A 22,554-nucleotide genomic window follows, 5' to 3' on the forward strand; every position below is an offset into this window, starting at 1 on the left:
GAAATGGAAATGATAATTATGTGAAAATTAATGTGCAATTTTCAAAGAACTATATGTATTATTATACTCCATTTTATCAGAATTATATTTAAGGTCTAATATTTCAATTGTCTGATGAAATCTTTAATTTGTGTATAATTATTCTAGAACAGAATAGAATGAGAAAACCAAAAAAATATATCATATAGGGTAAATGATGTAAATGTCTTCCAGTAATCAGTGTGTGTATTATTTTCATGGAAATATATCTAAGGTAGTGAGACTAGTTTGGGTTCCTGCCAGAACAATTAAAACATAGTGACATTGTATCAAATGCTTCTCTTTATAAGACTACCATCATGTGACGGTGAAATTTGCATTCATTTGTAATTTACTTTTAAAAAAATTTAAGAGCAACAATTTACAGAGTATTTTATCCTTAAGTATAAAAGCACACTATTGCCAGTGTGCAGTGTCTGTTTTGTCAGTGTTTCACTTGCAATTCCAGTTTCTTAAAATTTACTGCATGTTTCCAGATCTAACAACAAAATGGTAAACTACAGTGTCAGTCTGTTGTATGCTGATGCATATTTGTCTCGCCTTATAACTGGCAGTTGCCAGGTAGCTCAGTTTACTTGCAAAATGGTATCTTATGTCCTTATCTCCCACTTGATCATCAAAAAAAAGTTCACATGTATGACCTTGTCATGATCTCATTGATGAGAGTTCATTAGGGGTCAAGCCTTAATGGCTCAGTAGTTTAGGTTTGCTTACATTGAATTTCTTGTCCCTACCTGCTATTGGTTTGAATCATGCCAGGAATTTTAGATTCTGTCATGTGACATCATGTAAGAAAGTTATATGCCTAGGTTACAATAAGTTGGTGGTTACACACTGGTGCCCACTTGTATTTGAAGAATGGAAGATATGGGTTGATCCACAGGGATTGAGGGGTGGCAAATATCACACAAAAACTATTGAAAATCGGCAAAATATATTCTTTAATATGCATTACCGGGCTCTGGTAAAATAACCTTGGCCAAGTGGTCATAAAGATTTAAAAGCTTGAATGTCACAGTGACTGAATGTGACTTAAAAGCCAAATCCTCCAGAAAGTAATCTTTACAATACTGTACAAGATACTGTCTAATAGATGAATAGCTTAAGTTAATTTAGTTATTTGAATCCACTGTTGCTGTAAATGTTTATTGCTCTTATATGGCTAGAAATAGAAAATATTATAGTCAGAACATTGGAACAATATATAAGCCATATAAGTTTAGATCCATGGAAGCTAATGTCTGGACATCTGCCGTAATAAATAAAAGTGGGAGGGGTGTGTGGTGGGGGAAATAAAATAGGTGAAGTACATTATGGAGAGGAAATTTTTTGTGCTGTCAATCAAAATAAGCATAGAAAAAGAGATATATTAACAACTTGTTAAAGGACATTCAATTAAACATATTTTGCATATCAAATTTAAATCAGAAAATAGAAAAAGCTTTGCAACTGTAAGCTTGTACATATTTTTTTGCTGTTGATATGTATTTGTATTCATTGACTTTAGTCAAATTATTTTACTTTCACTATCTTTACAATATGTAATGCTTTATTATGATCTTAATTGATATAACTTAAAATTTCTATATTTGAAAATGCACATCTCCTGCATTTTAAGTGCTCCATGTAAATTTTGTCTGCAATTTTAATATCTTAAAGTGGCTTAGTAAAAGCTTTTCATTTTAGTTATTATCAGATGTGTTTTTTTTTTAAAATGTAGAACACGATTTTGAAATTTTAATGCGATATATCAGAAGTAGGTCACTCCAGATAGTGATTTATATGCTCGACGTATTTATAAATTTTGGTATTGCATTGCCATACAATCATGTTAGTTCTTACTGTTCTATAAATATATACTTCGTTGGGGCATCAGCGCCAACAAATTTTCCAGCACTGTGGCGTGTTTGCATCCTGCCAGTGTGAAGCTGACTGACTATATAATATTAAGCTAGTTAACTTAACCACAGGGTTTCATACCTAAAGAAAAAATGCATTGTGAGGTAAAAAAAAAACAACAACAAAAAACCCCCAAAAAATGTCTTTTAATTTAATGAAAGATTGTGCCAACTTTGTGTGTCTTCTAAAGCAACCTTTACAGATATGAATTAAGGTTCTACTCAGATTACATCTTGTAATTATAATTATATCAATGCAATTGTCGAGTAAAGCTGGAATAAGTTAACATTTGGCCATACCGCTGTGGCTTAAAAAGAGAAAGAAAAAAATTAGAAACAGTCCAGTCAAGCTTTCCCATATTTACCAATAAAACAAACAAACAAATATATATATACAATCTGTGTATTTTGTATCAATTCTAGAAGTTGCATTAGAAACAGCTTTAGCACAGGCATGAAAAAACCTACCGAATGTTCCCAGAGTGATTATATTATATATACTATTTACTAATATTTTATCCAGAACTTTCTGTCATATCCAATCAACTGGCTGTAAATTGGTTCTATAACCATTCAATTATGTCGCAGTTCTTAAGTTTTTGTGTTTTGGAGTTAAACTAAAAAGCTAAACTTTCTGGAATTATCTGTAGCAGTTTTTAAGTTTTTGTGTTTTGGAGTTAATTCCAGTTACAATAAACTGACTCTGTTTGGTTCTTACTTATAAATCATAGCCTACTTGATGCAGCTGTATTAACCCATACGCCCGGTGACGTCTGATTATGTTCTACAGTACTGTTTGCTATAATCGAAGAATCTTTGATACTAAGAAGTTACATTTTGTACTCTCAGTTGTAGTTAATCCTCTTACAACAGTCATTAAGTTGGTTCTTTTAATTGTAAACTTTATTCAATGTATTTATTATAAACACTTGTCATACATAGCTATATGTGATTATGTTGTATATATGTATTCATTGCATTTTAACATTTGTATAAGTCTAGAAAATAAAAGTTCTGTTATTCATTGCATGTTAACAAGACAATGTGCATTTGTATAAGTCTAGAAAATAAAAGTTCTATTCTGTTTCATTCTGCTATTCATTCAGTACTTATTTTTAAATCTCCCCTAAAAATAATTAAAGAGTTTGTTTAGATTGATTTAAAGTCCTTTAAGTTATTTAGCATGGTAAGGGTGAAAGTGGATTGATCTTGCATTTGGCATATTTTCTATTAAAATTTCAAATATTGATAAAAACAGATAAACTTTTAAGTGATTAAGTATGAAAATCTACATTTTGTTTATGATGAAAAGTAATGTTTTGTTTTAAGACATTAAAGTATATTTATGTAATATAGGATCATGTTTATCACTATGCCAACATCATCCATGTATAATTCATACATGATTTGTTGTTATGTCTTATACTAAATACTTTCAACGTTTTTATTAATTGTATTACAGACCTTCCATTATAGACAAATTCTCTTTAACTTTCCACATTTTAATGTCACCATTTTACCAAGTACTATCTTTTGAGTCAGTGCTGTATACAGTTTTTTTTCCCCCAACAGATATAAACATTGTTTGCATTGATGAATTTAGATGGAACCACTATACCTTGTCTAATGAATTGCCAAAAAATACAAGACCCTCACTTTGCTTACAGTCTTCCAGTTCCTAATTTATTAATTAGACAAGAAAGGGGCACTGACTGCTTACATAATGAATGTCAGAATGCTTACAGTAATACACTTTCAAGTGAACATGAAACTTTGGTGTTCTCCTGGCAAAAAACAATGTTTCTGTACTGTTTAATACATATACTGTATTTCACCTATTTACTGCTCCAGGCCAGTAACATTTTAGACTCTTGATAACTCACATGTCAACGAAGATTATGAATAAAGTAATATCAGGTCTTTAATTCTTTAAAACGCTTAACTTATGTAATGGCTTTGGCCAGCTTTGAATTTGGAACAGTCCATTCCAAGGGATTTCATTACATAAAGCTGCCATTACTTTGATTTTGGAACAGTCCATTCCAAGGGATTTCAATATCTAAAGCTACCAGCTTTGAAGTTTGAACAGTCTATTGTCATTCCAAGGGATTTCAATGTTACAGTATAAAGCTTTCAACAGGAAAGAGCTTGGTCTGACTGCACGGATATGCAAGTTGGCCTGGCTCTATACTGGTGGAGGCAAAGGCTAAACAGTTTTGGTTCCAGCAGGTTAAGGGTTAAGTTTCATGCAGCTGCAAAGGTCACAATCAGGATGATTGAATAGGAAATACAGTAGGTCTAAGTTCAAGGGCACTGTCACAGCACCTGTTATTTTGAATATGAAAATCATTGAAATTTGGGCTTTAAATTAAAATGTATGGCTATTGAGAAACCTCCTTTTTTCCAAAAGGTCAAAGTTCATTGTCATGGTGACATTGAATATGAAAGCCAGTATAAATTGATAGCTGGAGTATAGTTTTACCCATAGCGTAGCCTTCAAACTATTATTCTCATTAATTACCCTCTTCACCCCCTCCCCCCACCCATTCCGACCTGCTCCCATTATTTCCATTATATTACCTTTTCAAGTTTCATAATTTTGGAAATAGGGTGCATTTATTAGAAGGTGTACAGTACATAGTCCAGAATTTGTAGCTGTATAAAATGCATAAAAAAATACAAATGTTTACAGTATGTATTCTCATATTTCAGATAATTATTTACCATTATAACTAGTTGCTACATGTTTCATAACTAGAAACTAATGAATGAGAAAATACAATGATGTGTGGTTAATTTTCTGCAGAATTGGATAAGTTTTTTTTAGTCCTTGCATACTGGCTTTTTGGTCTGATGCGGAGAATGTTCAGAAATTTCTATAGAAAGTTTATCTGCACTGGTAAGGAACATTTACCTTGGCAAATAAGGGGTCAATGTCCGTGGTTGTTAAGCTAATAATTAAAATATTTTATAATTACCTGGAATGTACATTCTGGCCTTTAATAAGCTGACTGGATATACATTTTAGCTTGTATAGTTCAGGCATTTCCAAATTTCTAATAATGTACATTATTACATGGTTAATATGCACCAGTCAGTTGTTATAATGCCAACTCCAATCAATCCACATCCACCCCTTCCCTTAACCCCACATCCCACCCTCTCCTCAAAACACAAATTCAGAGAAATTGGTTGTTATGTCTTAATTTGTCTTTCCATAAAACTGCTAAGTTAATAAGATGGAGCTATTGGCACCAAATATGACAAATATTTTAATTTCCTTGAAAGGAATTTTAGAGATTTTACTTTCTGATTTTACTCTGGATTTTGAATCCCCAAAAATCATAGTAATGGTTACACTTCAAAGGTCGGAGGGCTGGTGTTAAAATTGACTAATTTACTTGGAACATAGTTTATAGCTAAGGTTTAACCCATTTCTTCATGAGCATTTTGTGAAAAATGGCTGTTTTCACTGAAAAGTCTCCCGTTACAAGTTCAAATTGCTATAAAACTATAAAAACTGCTTCAACACTAATCAAACTTGGCACAAATGTTGACTGGACCATTGCCCTTGCAACAACATTGCTCAGGCTTAAATTTTCTGTTACCATGGCAACGAGGGGACATCTCAAAATTGCCAAAAATCACTATTTTGCGTTGATTTTTTCCATCAAAATTGATTTCAAAGTGCTGCAACTTCTCAATGGATTGAGATAGAGTCAAATGCTTTTCAGCGTTGCTTACACGTTACCTTATGATCAATCTGGGGTCATTTTTAGCCTCTCACAAGTCAAAAATTTTCTTGGCGATGAGGGGGACTCCGCCCCCCTTCAAACCCCCCAAACAGAAGGGGGCACATCCCCCTGATGTATCTTTTGGTTGGGGGGGCCGCGCGGAAAAAGTGGTCACTTTTTTTAACAACATTTCTCAAACAAAAACAAGTGTTGGGGGCCTAAATGAGGCATTTTTTCACCATTTGAGACAACAAAAGGGGGGGGGGGTGAAAAAGGTGTGTATATCGCGTAATGGGTTAAGGTATTAATTCATGATTTACACATTAAAAAAGTCTCATAAACAACAGAATTAATAGAAAAGTCATGTTTTACATTTGGTGATATAAATTATTTAAAAATGTATATACATGTAAGATAATTAAAAAAAAAACTTTGTCAGTATGAACTAGTTTTGTTTGTTGCATTCATAGATGAGTGGCTTTAAGGTCATTGACTACAAACCACTTGTGGCTTTAAATCCTGACAGGGTCTTTGGATTCTTTCATGTGAGGAAGCTATCTAGCTGGCTTACAAAATATTGGTGCTTTTACTCAAGTACCTGTTAACCCGAGGTCTCCATCCACCAGTAAAGCTGGAAAGTAGCCATATGACCTATACTGTGTTGGTGCGATGTAAAACCCAACAAAAAAAAACAAAACAAATAAACCCCAAAAAACCCCCAAAAAACTGGTTTTGTTCAGTACATTCTGGTTTTACATGCTCAAAATATTTAGTAGAAAATTGGTACTTGAGCCAGTACAGCATTCTTCTTACATTTTATAGATATTTACATTGTCTATCTAAAAAATGTATATATTGAAAAACCTGTGAGTGTTACATAGGGAATTGTTATCAATATTGTGAAAGGAAGTATACAGACATGATTACAATAATTGACAATGTCTGCAAGTTCCAAGAAATCTATGAGGAGAATAACACATCAGGTATCAAAGTATTTCGTAGAAAGTTTGGTTTAAAGTTGCATCAGTACTGGGAAGATAATAAAATAGAGAGAAAACAGATTCCTTAAAGAAAACCCAACACGGGAAAGCTGAAAATGTTGCAGGCACGGTTTGATTAAGTCTGTTCAAGACAGCTTTCTAGCTTTTTATGATGGAGGAAGACCTCAGGTGGCCCTCAATCCAGCCATTATTTCAGGCTTGAGGATGCACCTGAGTAAAATGAACAAAACCTCCATTCAGCCAGCTGTTACTAAAAATAACTTTCTTATAAGAATGCAAAGTCCATATGTGATGACTGGATTGGGACCCACAGGGTGAGAGGCAAGTGGTTCTAGGTCAATAACCTTGTATACACTTTGGCCATGAAACGAAAAAGCCCCAATTTCTTTTCCTACAGGTTTTGTTCCACCAGAGCATAATGTATTTTGAAATTTTCACGATGTTCTTACAATTGAAAGATGGACAAGCTTAATCCATTTAATATACATGTATTTAGCATGGTAAAGAGTTAAAATATTGTACAAGCATGGCAAAATAATGCAATTGGCATAGAAATATACAACCGGTATGCATTCATAGCAAGTAATGGGGTAGGGGGGATTACTAGATTTTTAGATGATTTTATGATTTATGAAACTTGAAATGTTTTTTATTTGCAAGAATGATAAATTTCACTTTCAGTATGAGTTATGTTTCTAATGGAACTTGTAAGATTATGTGCGCTTTGTTTTTTTGTTGTTGAATGTTTGCATTGATTTATATGATAGATTAACAAGTAAGGATTTAATTGATTAATCAATAAGTAAACAAATAAATAATATGTAAATAATATGAAATACGCTCAGTCAACCAATAAGACAATACATTTTTATGAATGAATTATTTGATTGAATTTTAATTGATAGAGTAATAAAAATATTTATTAATTGATTTATAAAGAATGATAAATAAATTTATTTGATAATGTATACTTGAGTAAACCATGATATATTGAATGAATGAATGAATGAATGAATGAATGAATGAATGAATGAATGAATAAATTAATTAATTAATAAATAAATAAATTAATTAATTAATTAATTAATTAATTAATTAAGATAAATGAATGAACGATTAATTAATGAGTGAATTAATTATTATTGATCAATCAATAAGTAAACAAATAAATAATATGTAAATAATATGAAATACACTCAGTCAGTCAATAAGACAATACATTTTTATGAATGAATTATTTGATTGAATTTTAATTGATAGAGTAATAAAAATATTTATTAATTGATTTATAAAGAATGATAAATAAATTTATTTGATAATGTATACTTAAGTAAGCCATGATATATTGAATGAATGAATGAATGAATGAATGAATGAATAAATGAATAAATAAATAAATAAATAAATAAATAAATGAATAAATAAATAAATAAATAAATAAATAAATAAATTAATTAATTAAGATAAATGAATGAACAATTAATTAATGAGTGAATTAATCAATTAATTGATTAGATCAATACATAAGTGTATACATTGAAAAATAAATATGTTTTAGTACAGAAAATAAATGAATGAATGAATTAATTAAGATAAATGAATGAACGATTAATTAATGAGTGAATTAATCAATTAATTGATTAGATCAATACATAAATGTATACATTAAAAAATAAATATGTTTTAGTACAGAAATGAATAAAATAAAAAAATTAAACAAATAAATAAATAAATAAATTTATAAATAATTAAATGAATAGATAAAAAAACAAATAAGAAAATAAATAAATTAAGGTATTAAATGAAAGCAAACAAACATATAAAATAAATAAATAAATTAATAGAAAAGAAAATAAATAAATAGATAAATAAGAAAATAAATAAATTTAGGAATTTTATGAAAGCAAACAAACATATATAATAAATAAATAAATAAGTTAATAAATAAAGAAACAAATAGGAAAATAAATTTATAAAGATAAATGAAAGCAAAAAAAAAACAACAGATAAAATGAATAAATAAATAAATTTATAAATAAATAAATAAATCAGAAAATGAATAAAAATAAATTAATAAAGGTAAATGAAAGTAAAAAAAATTCACAGAAGGAAATGATACAGCACTTAAGATAATGTTCCTGTTTTTAGAAAGGCTACATAATGTTGTATAATTTGTTCTGAGTCTCTTTGCCAAGTCTTTATCTAAGTTGGTTAATAGTTTATGTGTTTTTTTCCTACAAGGGTACCTACCAGGCATTGGTTGTATTTTATGGGGATAATTTGTATCCGATAATTTTATTGGGAGATGTTTTCAGACTTTGATGTGAAATTATGATAATTAAGATTATTTGTTATAGGTCTGAAATGATGAGAAAAATAAAGGTTATTGGATTGCATTGGCAAAGAATATGGATTTTTTGTAAATCATAATTTATGGTGTAACATTCTTCTTATCATGGAGTTTATTGCGTTGATTTTTTCCGTCAAATTGATTTTAAAGTGCTGCAACTTCTTAATGGATTGAGATAGAGTCAAAGGCTTTTCAGCATTGGTTAAACCTTACCTTACGATGTACCTCGGGTCATTTTTAGCCTCTCACAAGTCCATAATTTTCTTGTCGATGAGGGGGGCCCAAACAACCCCCTGATGTATCTTTTGGATAGGAAGCGGCACCGAAAAAGTGGTCACTTTTTTAAACAACATTTCTCAAACAAAAACAAGTGTTGGGGGCCAAAATAAGGAATTTTTTCACCATTTGAGACAACAAAAAGGGGGGGGGTGGGTGAAAAAGGCGTTAAATAGGGTGTATATCTTGTAATTGGTTAACAGTTCTGTAAAGTTTATATGCAATTATGAATGCACACAGTGGTTAGAATGTACTATAAAGGGTGGGGCATTCAAGATTGAGACTGTATTGATATAAGAATAGAGTATTGATAACTACCTCCTGTCTTTCTTAATTGCACTTCTTAAGGTCAGGTAACAGTGAAAATCATTTAGCTAAATTACTTACATTATTTTTAGTTAGAATATTTTCCTTCTCTTATAAACTGTAAAAGATTTCTTACTTCAAACTTGAAATACATGTGCACTTAATCAAGGGCAGGTAAGTGACATATCTGACTTACCTAAAAATTGGTCAAATCAAGTCAGGGATAAACTTTTGTTTTTTTGATCACTAACCTTTATACTGATTGCTTTGTACTGCCAGGATTGTTCCAGGAAGAGTTCATGAAATTGTTTTTAAGCACAATCAAACAAAAATAAATTCTGTGTAAACTAAGGGCAGGTAAAACATAACTAGCATTTTTGCAGAATTATTCCCCCTTGTCTACCTTACTTTAATCACTGAGATAAGTGGAGCATACTTGGTCCATGGAGATGTCTTGTAATAAACATATTATCACATGGAATCTTAAGATTTAAGATATTTTCTGCAAATTTTTCTTTTACACGCGAACAGTTATAATGAAATAATTCATACAGAGGTTTAAATTGACTGTTTTTTTGTATGGCAAGGAATGTAAACTTTGGAAATAAGGCTTAAAATTTCCATGTTTTTAAGCAATAGTGTTTTGACATGGTAATGCTTATGTTGTGAAAATTCCTGCAATGTGCCAACTTTTAGCTTTAAACAAGAAAATATTGATATTCCCTAGGAATTTTATTGTTATGATCACAAAAATACTGCAGAAGAGTATCTATAAAAATTTGACAAATGTATCAATATAAAAACAAATGAGCCGCGTCACGACAAAACCAACATAGTGGGTTTGCGACCAGCATGTATCAAGACCAGCGGGCCGCGCAGTCTGATCAGGATCCATGCTTTTCGCTTATGAAACCTATAACAAGTAGAAAAACTGATAGCGAACAGCATGGATCCTGATCAGACTGCGCGGAGGCGCAGGCTGGTCTGGATCCAGGCTGGTCGCAAACCCACTATGTTGGTTTTGTCATGACGCGGCTCAAATAAGTTGAAGCCAATACTGCTACAATGCTACACTAATGTGAAACTCGAGCAATGTGTGAAAATATCGAAGATATGGTATCACTTATACACTTAAAACAGCCTTTAAATAGAAATTTATTTTCTAGCTCTAAAAGTATCCAACAATATATTTGTGAGTTTGTTCTAAACAAGAATCAATATCAAATATGAATTTATATTATTATATTATAAGAAAAAAAAAGAATATTTTTAATAAATTGAAAAAATAAATGTGAAGTTCCCCATGAGATCCCTTCAAGGATTCCCATTAGAATGGTATGGATTCAAGTTGGATTATCCAGAATCTACATTGGAATATTAACAAGATCCCACTTTCGATCCTACCAGAATGTAGCTGATAATAATCTTAGCAGTTTATCTTAGGTCTGAACTTTGAGGCTTACCTGAGTAATTTACCTTAACTTTGAACCATTGGGTCTTACCTTTCAAAGTTAACCTTAAAAGGTCAGAACAGTTAGGTTTACCTTATATAGTGATATTTAGGTTGATCTTTGGTCTGAACCATAGGGTCTCCTGCTTCAATTGCCTGTGACCAAGTGGTTCAGGTCCACCAATATGGGTTTGAATCCTGACAGGCCTCTTTCATGGTAAGGAAGCTAAGAATCGAGCTAGCTTAGCATGGTTCAAAGAAACTTAGGTGCCTGAAATAATGCATGGAAGGGCACCTGATGTCTTCCTCTTCCAGTAAAGCTTGGAAGTCAACATAGGACCGATTCTATGTTGGTGAGACATAACATCTAATTTTCCCCAAAAAAACAACAACAAAAAACATTCAATCAAAAAGGAGTGTAGACTGTGTTGATATGATTGAAAACTGTGTTGATATGGCTAAAAATCATAAACAGTAAAAGTAAAATATGAAATCCATACAATGCATATGCCATATTTCCAGCCACCCAGATCTTAAAGTGGGATTTGGCTGGGGGATTTGAACTAAAAAATAGGGGGATTTTTAAGCAAGCGCAAACCAGTAGTAATCTTAAAACTATGAAACATATAATTATATTAATTTTTTTTTGGGGTTGAATTTTGGAAAAATTGGGGATTTCAATACCATGGTGAGAGATCGGGAGACAAAGTTGAAAATTGGGGGATTTTGTCCCATGGCGGGAAATACAGGGCGTATGCAAATCTGTGCAAATGAATTATTAATATCTTTGTAATATAATGATTAAGGGAAATTTGTAAAATATTCAAGATCTTGTTTGATGTATATTTATATATTTATAATAATATTTTTTTACATCACATGTTGTTTGAAAATTTATACATTTATTAAACAATCTTTATTACTAGAAACTGATAACTAAATCAACTGGAAAGCTCAGTACTTTGATCATTTGAATTGTGCGCCAACCAATTAAGCTTGTGAAAAATATACATAATATTATGATATATGTAAAATAATTTGCAAAGTTGCTGAAATTTCTCACATTGCAACAGGATTTCCTATGAATATAGAATTCAAAAGTACAGCTCCTTGAAGTAGCTACTCCAAGCTGTATGTTTGATTTTAATGATTATCGGGAAATTTAGTACAATAAAGTTTGTGGGCGGAGAGCTAAAGGTTATTAATTTCATAGTTGTAATAAAATCTTGTAACATGAAAATATTTCAAACTAGACAAATTACATTGAAGCACTGTTCAATAATTCTGAATCCAAACTCCGATGAATAACAGGGACAAAATTAATCTTTGGTAAATCTTATGCTATAATATGCTAAATGCTAATTCTCCCTACCTACTCAGTATACTGCTAATTTCTGGGCTTGCTGTCTATTCCTCTGTCATGGAAGTATGGGTGCTAGCTGGCTTGTTAACTGATTAACAAGTTAACAATTAACCCTTAAGCCTGCTATTACTGTTTTTACCTTGTGTGACACATGCAATCCAAGATCAGCCTGCACGGCATATTCACTTATTTATACACTGATCTGCACTTATAGCTTACCAGTCAGTTTATGTTTTGAAATTTTTCACAATAACACCGGATGGTTGGACTCTAGATTCAAAGATGAACAAGTCTATTTGCAGTATTTAGTCATAGTGACTGACACAATCATAGTGACTTAAGGTAGCTCGCTACTTTCCGACCGAAATATGACAACATCTCAGATCTTGATGATTTTTTGGTATGCAAACATATAATTATGTGAGCTTTACTTCTGCAGTATTATTTTATAAAAAACAGTGTTACTATGACGTCAAAGCGCCCTCTATCGGTGGCGGCGAAATTGCGTCTTTTTTATCAATAAACCGGTCTGTTCTTATCAATTTTCATCCGATTTCCTTCATTTTAATTTTATAATGTTCAGTAAATGTATGTCTTTGTAATGATGTCTTTCCTGAACATTTACTTAATAGTCTGCGATTTTACGTCATTTTTCTCTACGTTCTGACGTCCATATTTGATGCAAATATCGCGCGATATCGCAATAACGATTGTGTAATAAAAAAAATTCAACACGGTGAATTTTGCTATAATTTTCCGAGCGTGTAGTGAGATAGTGAAGGAAACTATTTATGCAATAAAAATATAGGGTCAACGCGTAAGATATTTTGCTATTACTGTTTTAAAATAAAATAAAAGGTGAGTGAAACGTAATGATTTTGGTAACGTAAATAGATGTTGGTGTTCAAAGAATAATACCAAATAACAATTTTCTTACGTCAAACATTACGATAGTAAGTATAAACAACACAGGGAGTTGATGAAATGTATATTTTTTAAATTGTTGATTATTTTCTCATTGAAAGCATGCGCTAGATAAGCACATTTACAATGTTTAATCCGACAATCCCTTTTTAAATACTTTCCTAATTTGCAGGACACAGTCTCATACATCTTTTAATTCTAATTTTATAATGTGATGTTGCTAAAGTGTTATATTATTATATGAATTAACTAGTTTCAGCACAAAAACTAAGATTCACATATTGCTGTATGAATGAAGTAAGAATATTAGGTCGCTTAGCTTATACCCGTAGAATATTTATTTTACGTTACATTCAGCCTTTAAACACTTTCATAAAATCACATAAAGGCAGACGAGCCTCGGTGTCAAAACACATCGTAAAAATACAATTAAAATAGATATGCATACAAATGTGCCGAAATAAGTGATAAATAAAATTCAGAAATAATATTCAAATACATGTATGTTAAAGGGACTCCACTGAGGTTTTTTGACATGATGGAACTGAAAATATTTTTTCCAGATAAATGTACCATTTGATGTAGGTTTAGACCATTAATCTTTGTGCAAAATTTCAGAGCATTCGCGCACTTCGTTTTTCCAGAATAATTATTCAAAATGAAAAGCGTTTAAACGCTTTTCACCCAAATCGGGCTAACAAAAGCATAAAAATACGATTTTCAATTTATTTCAAAGTATATTTCTTAACTATCTTCGCATATATTTCTGTTTAAAGTGCCCCAGCTCATTCATGTAAGAAATTCAAATGTGTTTGGCTTTTCAACCTCAGTGGAGTCCCTTTAAAAACAAACTGTACAAGAAACAAAAACCTTTTTATTTTATTTTTGCTTACCATTTTTAAGTATGTGCAATACATAGATTATATAATTATAATCTAATTAAAATGTCATGATAATTAGAAAATGAGCACTTATGTGACAAACTATAAACTATTTTGGAAGCAAAATCATACTGAATAAAAAAATATATAAGCATATTCGCAACTGCAGACTCGAATGTGAAACACCCAATATAACCATTACTCAACTCGGATTCATTACCGCTTTTTCATTACAGTATAACATAGCGGCCCTCAAAGTATTATTTATTTCTAAAGAGTTCCACTACATTTTACCTCTGTAGAGCAACCACTCTAGGCAACAAAGGGCATTTCTCTGTAAAGGTTATACTGTATATTTTAATTAAATACAAAATATAATTATTAAATAACTTGTGCAACTTTTGTTACCACTGAATACGAATAATGTATTATGTTGACGTTATCTTGTTCATTTTTTAATACAATACAGTTTGCTTTAAAACAAAAATAAAAAAAAAAAAAACAAGAAAAAAAAAAACAACCTCAAAACACACACCAAAAACACGTGTTTATGATGTTAGCAATAAAATGGACTTATTAAGAGAGTTCATAATCAGGTTTTTAACTTTGAATATTCTTCTGTTGCCACGTTGTAATCGGTAAAGTGGTCTTACGCTGAATTCGGAAGGCATGGAATTTGAGACACGATTGCGTATTGTACTAATAGATTATCCTTTAGAATTGTTGACTGTGTATGAAATGTTTCAAGGTCCACCTCGGACTCATGTCATTCATTTGAAGAGAAGTTGATACTGTGAGAAACACTGGTCTCGTTAAATTCCCTCCACTATAATTGAAATACTGTTGAAAGCGGTGCCGTTGAAAGCGGCGTTAAACCCAATATAAAAAAACTAAGAAGATGTAAAACATAAAATGCATAGTTCATTATTTTCATAGGCTCTACATAGCACTGCATTATGTGCAGACAAAAAACGAGCTTCTCCCACAACCATAATCACACAAATTGAGAATCCTACATAATCCCCTTCAATACAAGGGAATCTGTATTTAATATGCAAAATTCTCCGCTTCTGAACATACAAAATAAATCAACGGATCTTTCGCCTCTAATCGAGAAATGATCGCGGCTTCAGGTCGCCTCAAAGATGCGCTAGTAAACGCATACCGCGAGTCAGCTAGTTTAAAATAAATAAGAATATCTGTAATTATGTGAAATACGTGAGAAATTAAAGCCATAGCATGAGAGCGTGATTCCTGCTTTAAATCTGAGTCTCACGCTTAGTGCAGGGTATTTAGCGTCGAGAGAAAATAGAATAACCTTTGGCTGTTTAAATAAATTTTGAATTAAATGTCTGCTAGATTTTATAATATAATTAAGACTACCAGTGAATCATGACTTACATACAAATCGTTGCTACTTCCAGTTGATCATATTTTTGAAACGTAAATTTGATTCATTTCCTATGATGTTATCTATGTCTCTGTTCCTACTAACTGATATATACAATTCAAAATTGTTATATATGATAACATGGAAGTTTATGTTGTACCGAGATACACATAGCATGATGACATTGCGACTGCAACAGCCCTTTTATTCTTTTTTTCTGACATTCTTTGCAAAATTTATGTTTTTATAGTTTCTACTTAGGTGACCTTTTAATTATATCTTTCAATATTCTGAATTGTCTTTCAGTCCTCGAGGTATTTATATCCATACGTTGCAGTTTTTCAGAGATTGATACCAACTTTGCAGACAGTTATACCCTGATCTGTTGTACATGTATATTATTGAAGATATTCATCGAAATCAGGCATCTGACAGGACTTTTAAAAAAAAACATTTTTACGGAACATGTCTAAATACTATTGTTGTTGATGGTTTTCACACATTTTTATTCCTGTCAGTATGATATTTATCAAAAAAGTCGTGAAAATTTCCATGAGAAAAAAAATTAACGTCACCAAAATCATTACGTTTTACTCACCCTTTATTTTATATTCAAATAGTAATAGCAAAATATCTTACGCGTTGACCCTATATTTTTATTGCATAAATATTTTCTTTAAAGACTTCACTACATGTTAAAAAAATTATAGCAAAATTCACCGTGTTGATTTTTTATTATTTCACAATCTTTATTGCGATATCGCGCGATATTTGCATCAAAAATGGACGTCAGAACGTGAGGGAAAATAACGTAGAATCGCAGAGTATTAAGCAAATGTTCAAGAAAGACATCGTTACAAAGACATACATTAACTGAACATTATAAAATTAAAATGAATGAAATCGGATGAAAATTGATAAGAACAGACCAGTTTATTGATAAAAAAGACGCAATTTCGCCGCCACCGATAGAGGGCGCTTTGACGTCATAGTAACGCTGTTTATTTATAAAATAATGCTGCAGAAGTAAAGCTTACATAGCTACATGTCTGTATACCAAAAATCATCAAGATCTGAGATATTGTCAAATTTCGGTCGGAAAGTAGCGAGCTACCTTAAATTAGTCAGCCTGCAAACATTATTTGACCAAAGTGGTTGGCAACCGTCTATTTTCTGTTACGTGGTGACTTGAAGGTCACTTTAAGTAATGTTATAAGTGCCGTGTACTGTCTCCTCTTTATAACTAGAACATAAAGACATTATGTAACTATTTGTATCATAGTTTGAGGACCTTTCTGTTGAAAATGTGTCGAGAGTTAAATCCTATACATATACATGTACAGGGCGTTAGTTAACTAGAGTGACGCACTCCAGAGCATGCCCATTGATTGGCTCATTTTTTCTTGGGTTTACTTATTGTGATGGCAGAGAAAGGGATAGCAGTAAAAATATCATACTGAGATGCTCGTTCATTGGTTACCTTATTTCTGGGGACAACAGGGAAGTGTTTTTATGTCTGACTACATATGATACAAAAGAGAAAGAACATCAAAACACTCGTCAATCTGATTAATACACAGGGGGCTATGACACCTTGTACAAATCATATAGCCTCGTGTTTCGATGCTCTTTTTATTACTGCTAGGTGTCAACATAAAAATAATGAATTATTAAAAAGGGAAAGCCAAAGAAATAATGAAAATTTGTATTGTTTATATATAAATCTTTGGTATTGCGCAATATTGTTACTGCTGTACTTAAAATAGTCCTGTATTAATCTATTTTAAGATCGTGTTAACACCATTTGTTTTGTATTTGTTTAAATATTTTGGCAGATGATAGAAATACCATGGACAAGATTGTAAAATGTATCTGTAAAATAAAACAACTATTTTTGATGGTATTGTTGTAATGTTATGTACTTAATGACACAATATTGTTGAATGAAGTTATGTATGTGGATACACAATAGGTATTAATGATATATTTTTACTGTACAGTATTTAAAAGCATGAATGTAATGAATAAATACAATAGTCTTTTTTTTATCTTTTACATAATCTCCCTTTGGTCACGTTATTATTTTTAGAATGGAGGACGTTTTAATTTTAGCTTAAAAAAATGTAAATTTATGTAAAGTAATGTACAATATTGTATGCATTTTGATGTAGTATTAAAAGATTATATATGTCCTGATGTTAAAGGGTACTTAAAATTATAATTACATAATTTCAAATTTGAAGTCATGAAATATAGAATAAATACATGTATAGGTCCCATTTCATGACTTTTTACCGCCAAGTAAAGGTTGATAATATAAATTAATTATGTGTGTGTATGTATTCAATGAGTAGACCATTAGGGTCCGATTCCACCATTTCAGGCACTGAGAGTACGGACCCCCGGACATGTCACAATACATGTCCTCAAATGGTTATTATATGCAAAAAGGTGACATATAAATTTTAAATTCAGTAATTCACTGAATGATACTATGAAGTCGATTTATATAAATAAAGCAGAGTGTGTGTGTGTGTATGTATAAATAATATATATTAAAGGTTAATTATACATTTACAGTACATGTAAACTAATATAACAGTAAGAGATCAATAATTATGGTAATGTATAATAAACTGGTTTATATTACAACATATTGAATGGTATTGTGTTTTAACTAGGCCAGTTCATGCAATGTTATAATGGGGGTTAAAAAATTATGGAATACAATATGTAAGTTTTTTTTTGTTTTTTATTATTAAATACAAAATACAGAATAAAACACTTCCTTATGACACGAATAAACAGACTTTTTTATTAGATAACAATGTATAATCTTGCATAAATATTCAGAATAAACAGGATTATGATAAAAACAAATATTTTGGGAAATCTGGCATAATAAGTATTGGATTAATTTATGTAAATATTTTATACAAATTTTGAACTTAAATGTTTACTTTTAGTATGCTTGTACCCTTAATACAAATTGTTGTCGCTTAAATTTCTTGTGACATGTACATAATAGGATTTTGATTGGTAGATATTTTAAACATTTAAAACACACATGCTGTAGCTATTCAAAGGTAATGAATGAAAATATTTAAGAAAATTTATTTTAATTTTTTTTTTCTGTCAAATTGAATAAACTGCTTTTAAAATATGCATGACTTGGTAAGCACTTAACTAAATGTGTACTTAGAATACAAATGCACTTGCGATTTAAATTTTAGATTAATGATAAACAAAATAAAAAATTAAAGTTGAAAATTTAAAATCTTGGGACTTATTTTAAAAAAATTTTGTTTGTCATTAAAACAGTGAGAAAATGTTTTCATGATATTGCATTAAAATCTGGATTTAGTTCTCCGATGTAATAATTGTCAAAGGAATATTTTAAAGTTTCAGAGATTTCTTGATGTATATGTCATATTTTAGGGTATGAAAATTAAAAAAAAATTATTATTAACATTGAAGGAGAATAATTTTGCATAAATTTAAGTGTGCCTTGACAAAATTGTGGAAATTTAAACACGAATCAGTGGTAAGTACATAGCAACCTTTCATCTGTAGAAATTTGCTGAAATGAGTGCAAAAAAAGTTTGTACCGAATATTAATATTACTGAATGTTCAAGCGTTTTGAAGTTATGAAATTAATATTAATATTGATAAATTGTAATATATTATTCTTGTGATCCTGTTTAAATTATCATCAGATATTTGTTTGATATATATATGTTTTATATATATTAGTGGAAATAATGTTATTAACATTATTGTGTGGTTTTAACACAAAATGAATATTTCTAAATCTATTTAATACAAAATGAATATATTTAAATCTAATATTGAATTATTGAAATTCTACATCTTAACAGAACAAAAATAATATGTAAGAAGTTATAATAAATTTACAATAGTTATATTTATTTAAACTTTTAACAAATAACAGCAGAGATTTTTTCCCTTCTAATTTAAAAATTAAACGAACCTTACCTTGGTTAAGTTGAAGTTTGATTTCAATTCTTTGAGAATTGAGTGAGGGGCTTAACTGAGATACGGTTGCCTCTGTAAAGGGTCAGATTACATTGATATATGTCAATATTCTGTGAAATATAAATCATCTTAGTATTAAGTGTTGTTCAATCTTGAAGAAATGAGCGTCTTGATTTTATGTAATTAACCTGAATATTTAAAGTTACTTAGTTTCCTTGTATTTTAAGCTGTGCTCAATCTATGAAAGTGCTGACCCATATTTAGTGGTGTTCAACTCAACAGAAGACCATTAGGCTTTTCAAGTATTTAGTGGTGTTTCACCTATAATTGTGTTTTTAGTGTTGTTCAAGTTGTAAAAGGAGTATTTTAGTGTATATACAGAATGATCACCTTAAAACCAAGACAATCTTGATGAGAGACCTAATCTATCAAGTAAAGAATAAAATATTCATTGCAAAGCTGAAGGTTTTTTCCTATAAGGTAAGGCAGAAAATCTAGTTAGGTAAAACTGTTGATGTTACTTGCATTGATTTGCCATAAAAAAGTTGACAGTGTGATGTATATAAGCCGTCTTCGTCGAGAAATCTGGCGTACTAAGGTTAATATATAGGTAAACGTCTGGCGTTCATCAGTCAGCCGAAGTCATGGAGATCTGACATTGGCGGGATCCATCAATCTTTTAGGTTTCCTGACTTAATGAGTACTCACTTTCTTATTGATGATGTAATTACAAAATGTATCTCGGCAAAAACATTAGCTATGATAGTGTTAGTCATGACAGAGATGATGTTGTTTGTTAATGAATCTAGTCTGCAGCTGCACACAGGTAGTGGTGGATGTGGTATTTGTTTGTTGTTTTTCTTATCTGTTTGTTGTTGTTGCTGCAGTTGTTGTTGTTGTTTTTGTTGTTATTGCTGCATTTGTTGTTGCTGCTGCTGCAGTTGTTGTTGTTGCAATTGTGATTATTGTTGCAGTTGTTGTTGTTGCTGCTGCCACATATTTTGTTGTTGATGTTGCTGCAGTTGTTGTTATTGCTGCAGTTGCAGTTGTTTTTGTTGTTGCATTTGTTGTTGTTGTTGTTGTTATTGCTGCAGTTGCAGTTGTTTTTGTTGTTGCATTTGTTGTTGTTGTTATTGCTGCAGCTGCAGTACTGTTGTTTTTGTTGTTGCATTTGTTGTTGTTGTTCTTGTTGTTGCTGCTGCAACAGTTGTTGATGATAATGATAATTGAAGGCTTTACCTTTCTTCATAAAATTATAGATCTTTCATTAAGCTTTACCGTGGTATATTTGTTTAATGGACTTGTATTGTTATCTTTCGGTGGGGACAAATCCATCTGTAAAATTTCAAAATATAATAAGTATAAACATCTGTATTTCCTGAATATATAAGTATACATATATACATATATACAACAGAAATCATAACATTTTTGTATTACAACAGAAGAGTAATTCTTATAAAATTCTTCTTTTCCAAATTTATTTTTTCTTTTAAAATTCTTCTTAAATATGTATATTAATTGAAAAACAAAATTAGATATGCAGACCATGATCAGACAACAACAACACTGGTCTGCACTGGTTGCCCTGTTGACATTTATCCTTTGGTGTGCTTTTAAGCCGATTTAGGTCATTGGCATTTACCTTTTGGTGCACCTCTAATTCAATTTTAGTCTTTGAAATTTACCCTTTGGTGTCCTTTTAAGTCAGTTTGGTCTTTGAAATTTACCCATTGGTGTGCTTTTAATTCAAATTTACCCATTGATGAAATTTACTTTTAATTCAAAATTTACCCATTGATTTGCTTTTAATTTGAAATTTACCCCTTGATGTACTTTTAATTCAAAATTTATCCATTGATTTTGCTTTTAATTTGAAATTTACCCATTGATGTGCTTTCAATTTGAAATTTACCCATTGATGTACTTTTAATTCAAAATTTATCCATTGATTTTGCTTTTAATTTGAAATTTACCCATGATGTACTTTTAATTAATGCAAAATTTACCCATTGATTTTGCTTTTGATTTGACCCATTCAGATGTGCTTTTAATTTGAAATTTACCCATTGATGTGCTTTTATTCAAAATTTATCCATTGATTTTGCTTTTAATTTGAAATTTACTCATTGATGTGCTTTTAATTCAAAATTTATCCTTTGATTTTGCTTTTAACTTGAAATTAACCCATTGATGTGCTTTTAATTCAAAATTTATCCATTGATTTTGCTTTTAATTTGAAATTTACCCATTGATGTGCTTTTAATTCAAAATTTATCCATTGATTTTGCTTTTAATTTGAAATTTACCCATTGATGTGCTTTTAATTCAAAATTTATCCATTGATTTTACTTTTAATTCAAAATTTACCCATTGATTTGCTTTTAATACAAAATTTATCCATTGATGTGCTTTTAAGTCAGTTGAGGTCATTTTGACACTAACCTTTATATGTGATTTTAAGGGTAATATTTTGATGTGATTTTAAGACAATTTGGGTCATTGTAATTAATATACCCATTTATGTGCTTTCAATAGATAGATTGTGGGGTTAACTTAAGGCAGCAGGCTTGGCTAGGCCTGTCTAAATACTCAGCTGGCATAACATGGTGACTGGCATAACAAAGTGTTATTAAATAAAATATGCATTTATATACCTATCAAGTTAGCCAGTTCTGGTCTTCATACATACCAAAGGAAGCCAGTTTACACTGTTGCTGTTGATTAAGTATTACTGGTATGTTAATTGGCTATAATCTTTGATTGACAGGTATACTCCCAAATTCTGATGTTTCCTAGGCATGAAAACATTTAATTTTACTGTCTGGCTGGTGAATCAGGGTAAATCAATCACTGCAGGTGAAAACAAAGACGGAGATGGTACAGATGTAGATTAATTGGATAAATTCAATGGAAAAGGATACCTGTCAGAGACCAAAAATTTC

At 30.7% G+C, this 22,554-nt stretch overlaps 1 protein-coding gene across 2 annotated transcripts in view; it reads left to right on the top strand.

Moving 5' to 3' along the window:
* LOC132722342 (anion exchange protein 2-like) overlaps positions 1-22,554 on the top strand; it is a 171,909-nt gene that overhangs the window by 5,620 nt on the left and 143,735 nt on the right. Inside the window, exon 1 of one of the 2 annotated variants that reach the window (XM_060706828.1) lies at positions 19,010-19,156. The exons of the other annotated variant lie outside the window; for it this stretch is intronic. The gene's annotated coding sequence lies outside the window, so the exon portion shown is untranslated. Of the gene's footprint in view, positions 1-19,009; positions 19,157-22,554 lie in introns of those variants that run through there. 2 annotated transcript variants of the gene reach the window in all.

The sequence above is a fragment of the Ruditapes philippinarum genome, unplaced genomic scaffold (assembly GCF_026571515.1).
Source record: "Ruditapes philippinarum isolate M1 unplaced genomic scaffold, ASM2657151v2 ctg335_1_1_1_1, whole genome shotgun sequence".
In the NCBI taxonomy this organism is placed as follows: domain Eukaryota; kingdom Metazoa; phylum Mollusca; class Bivalvia; order Venerida; family Veneridae; genus Ruditapes; species Ruditapes philippinarum.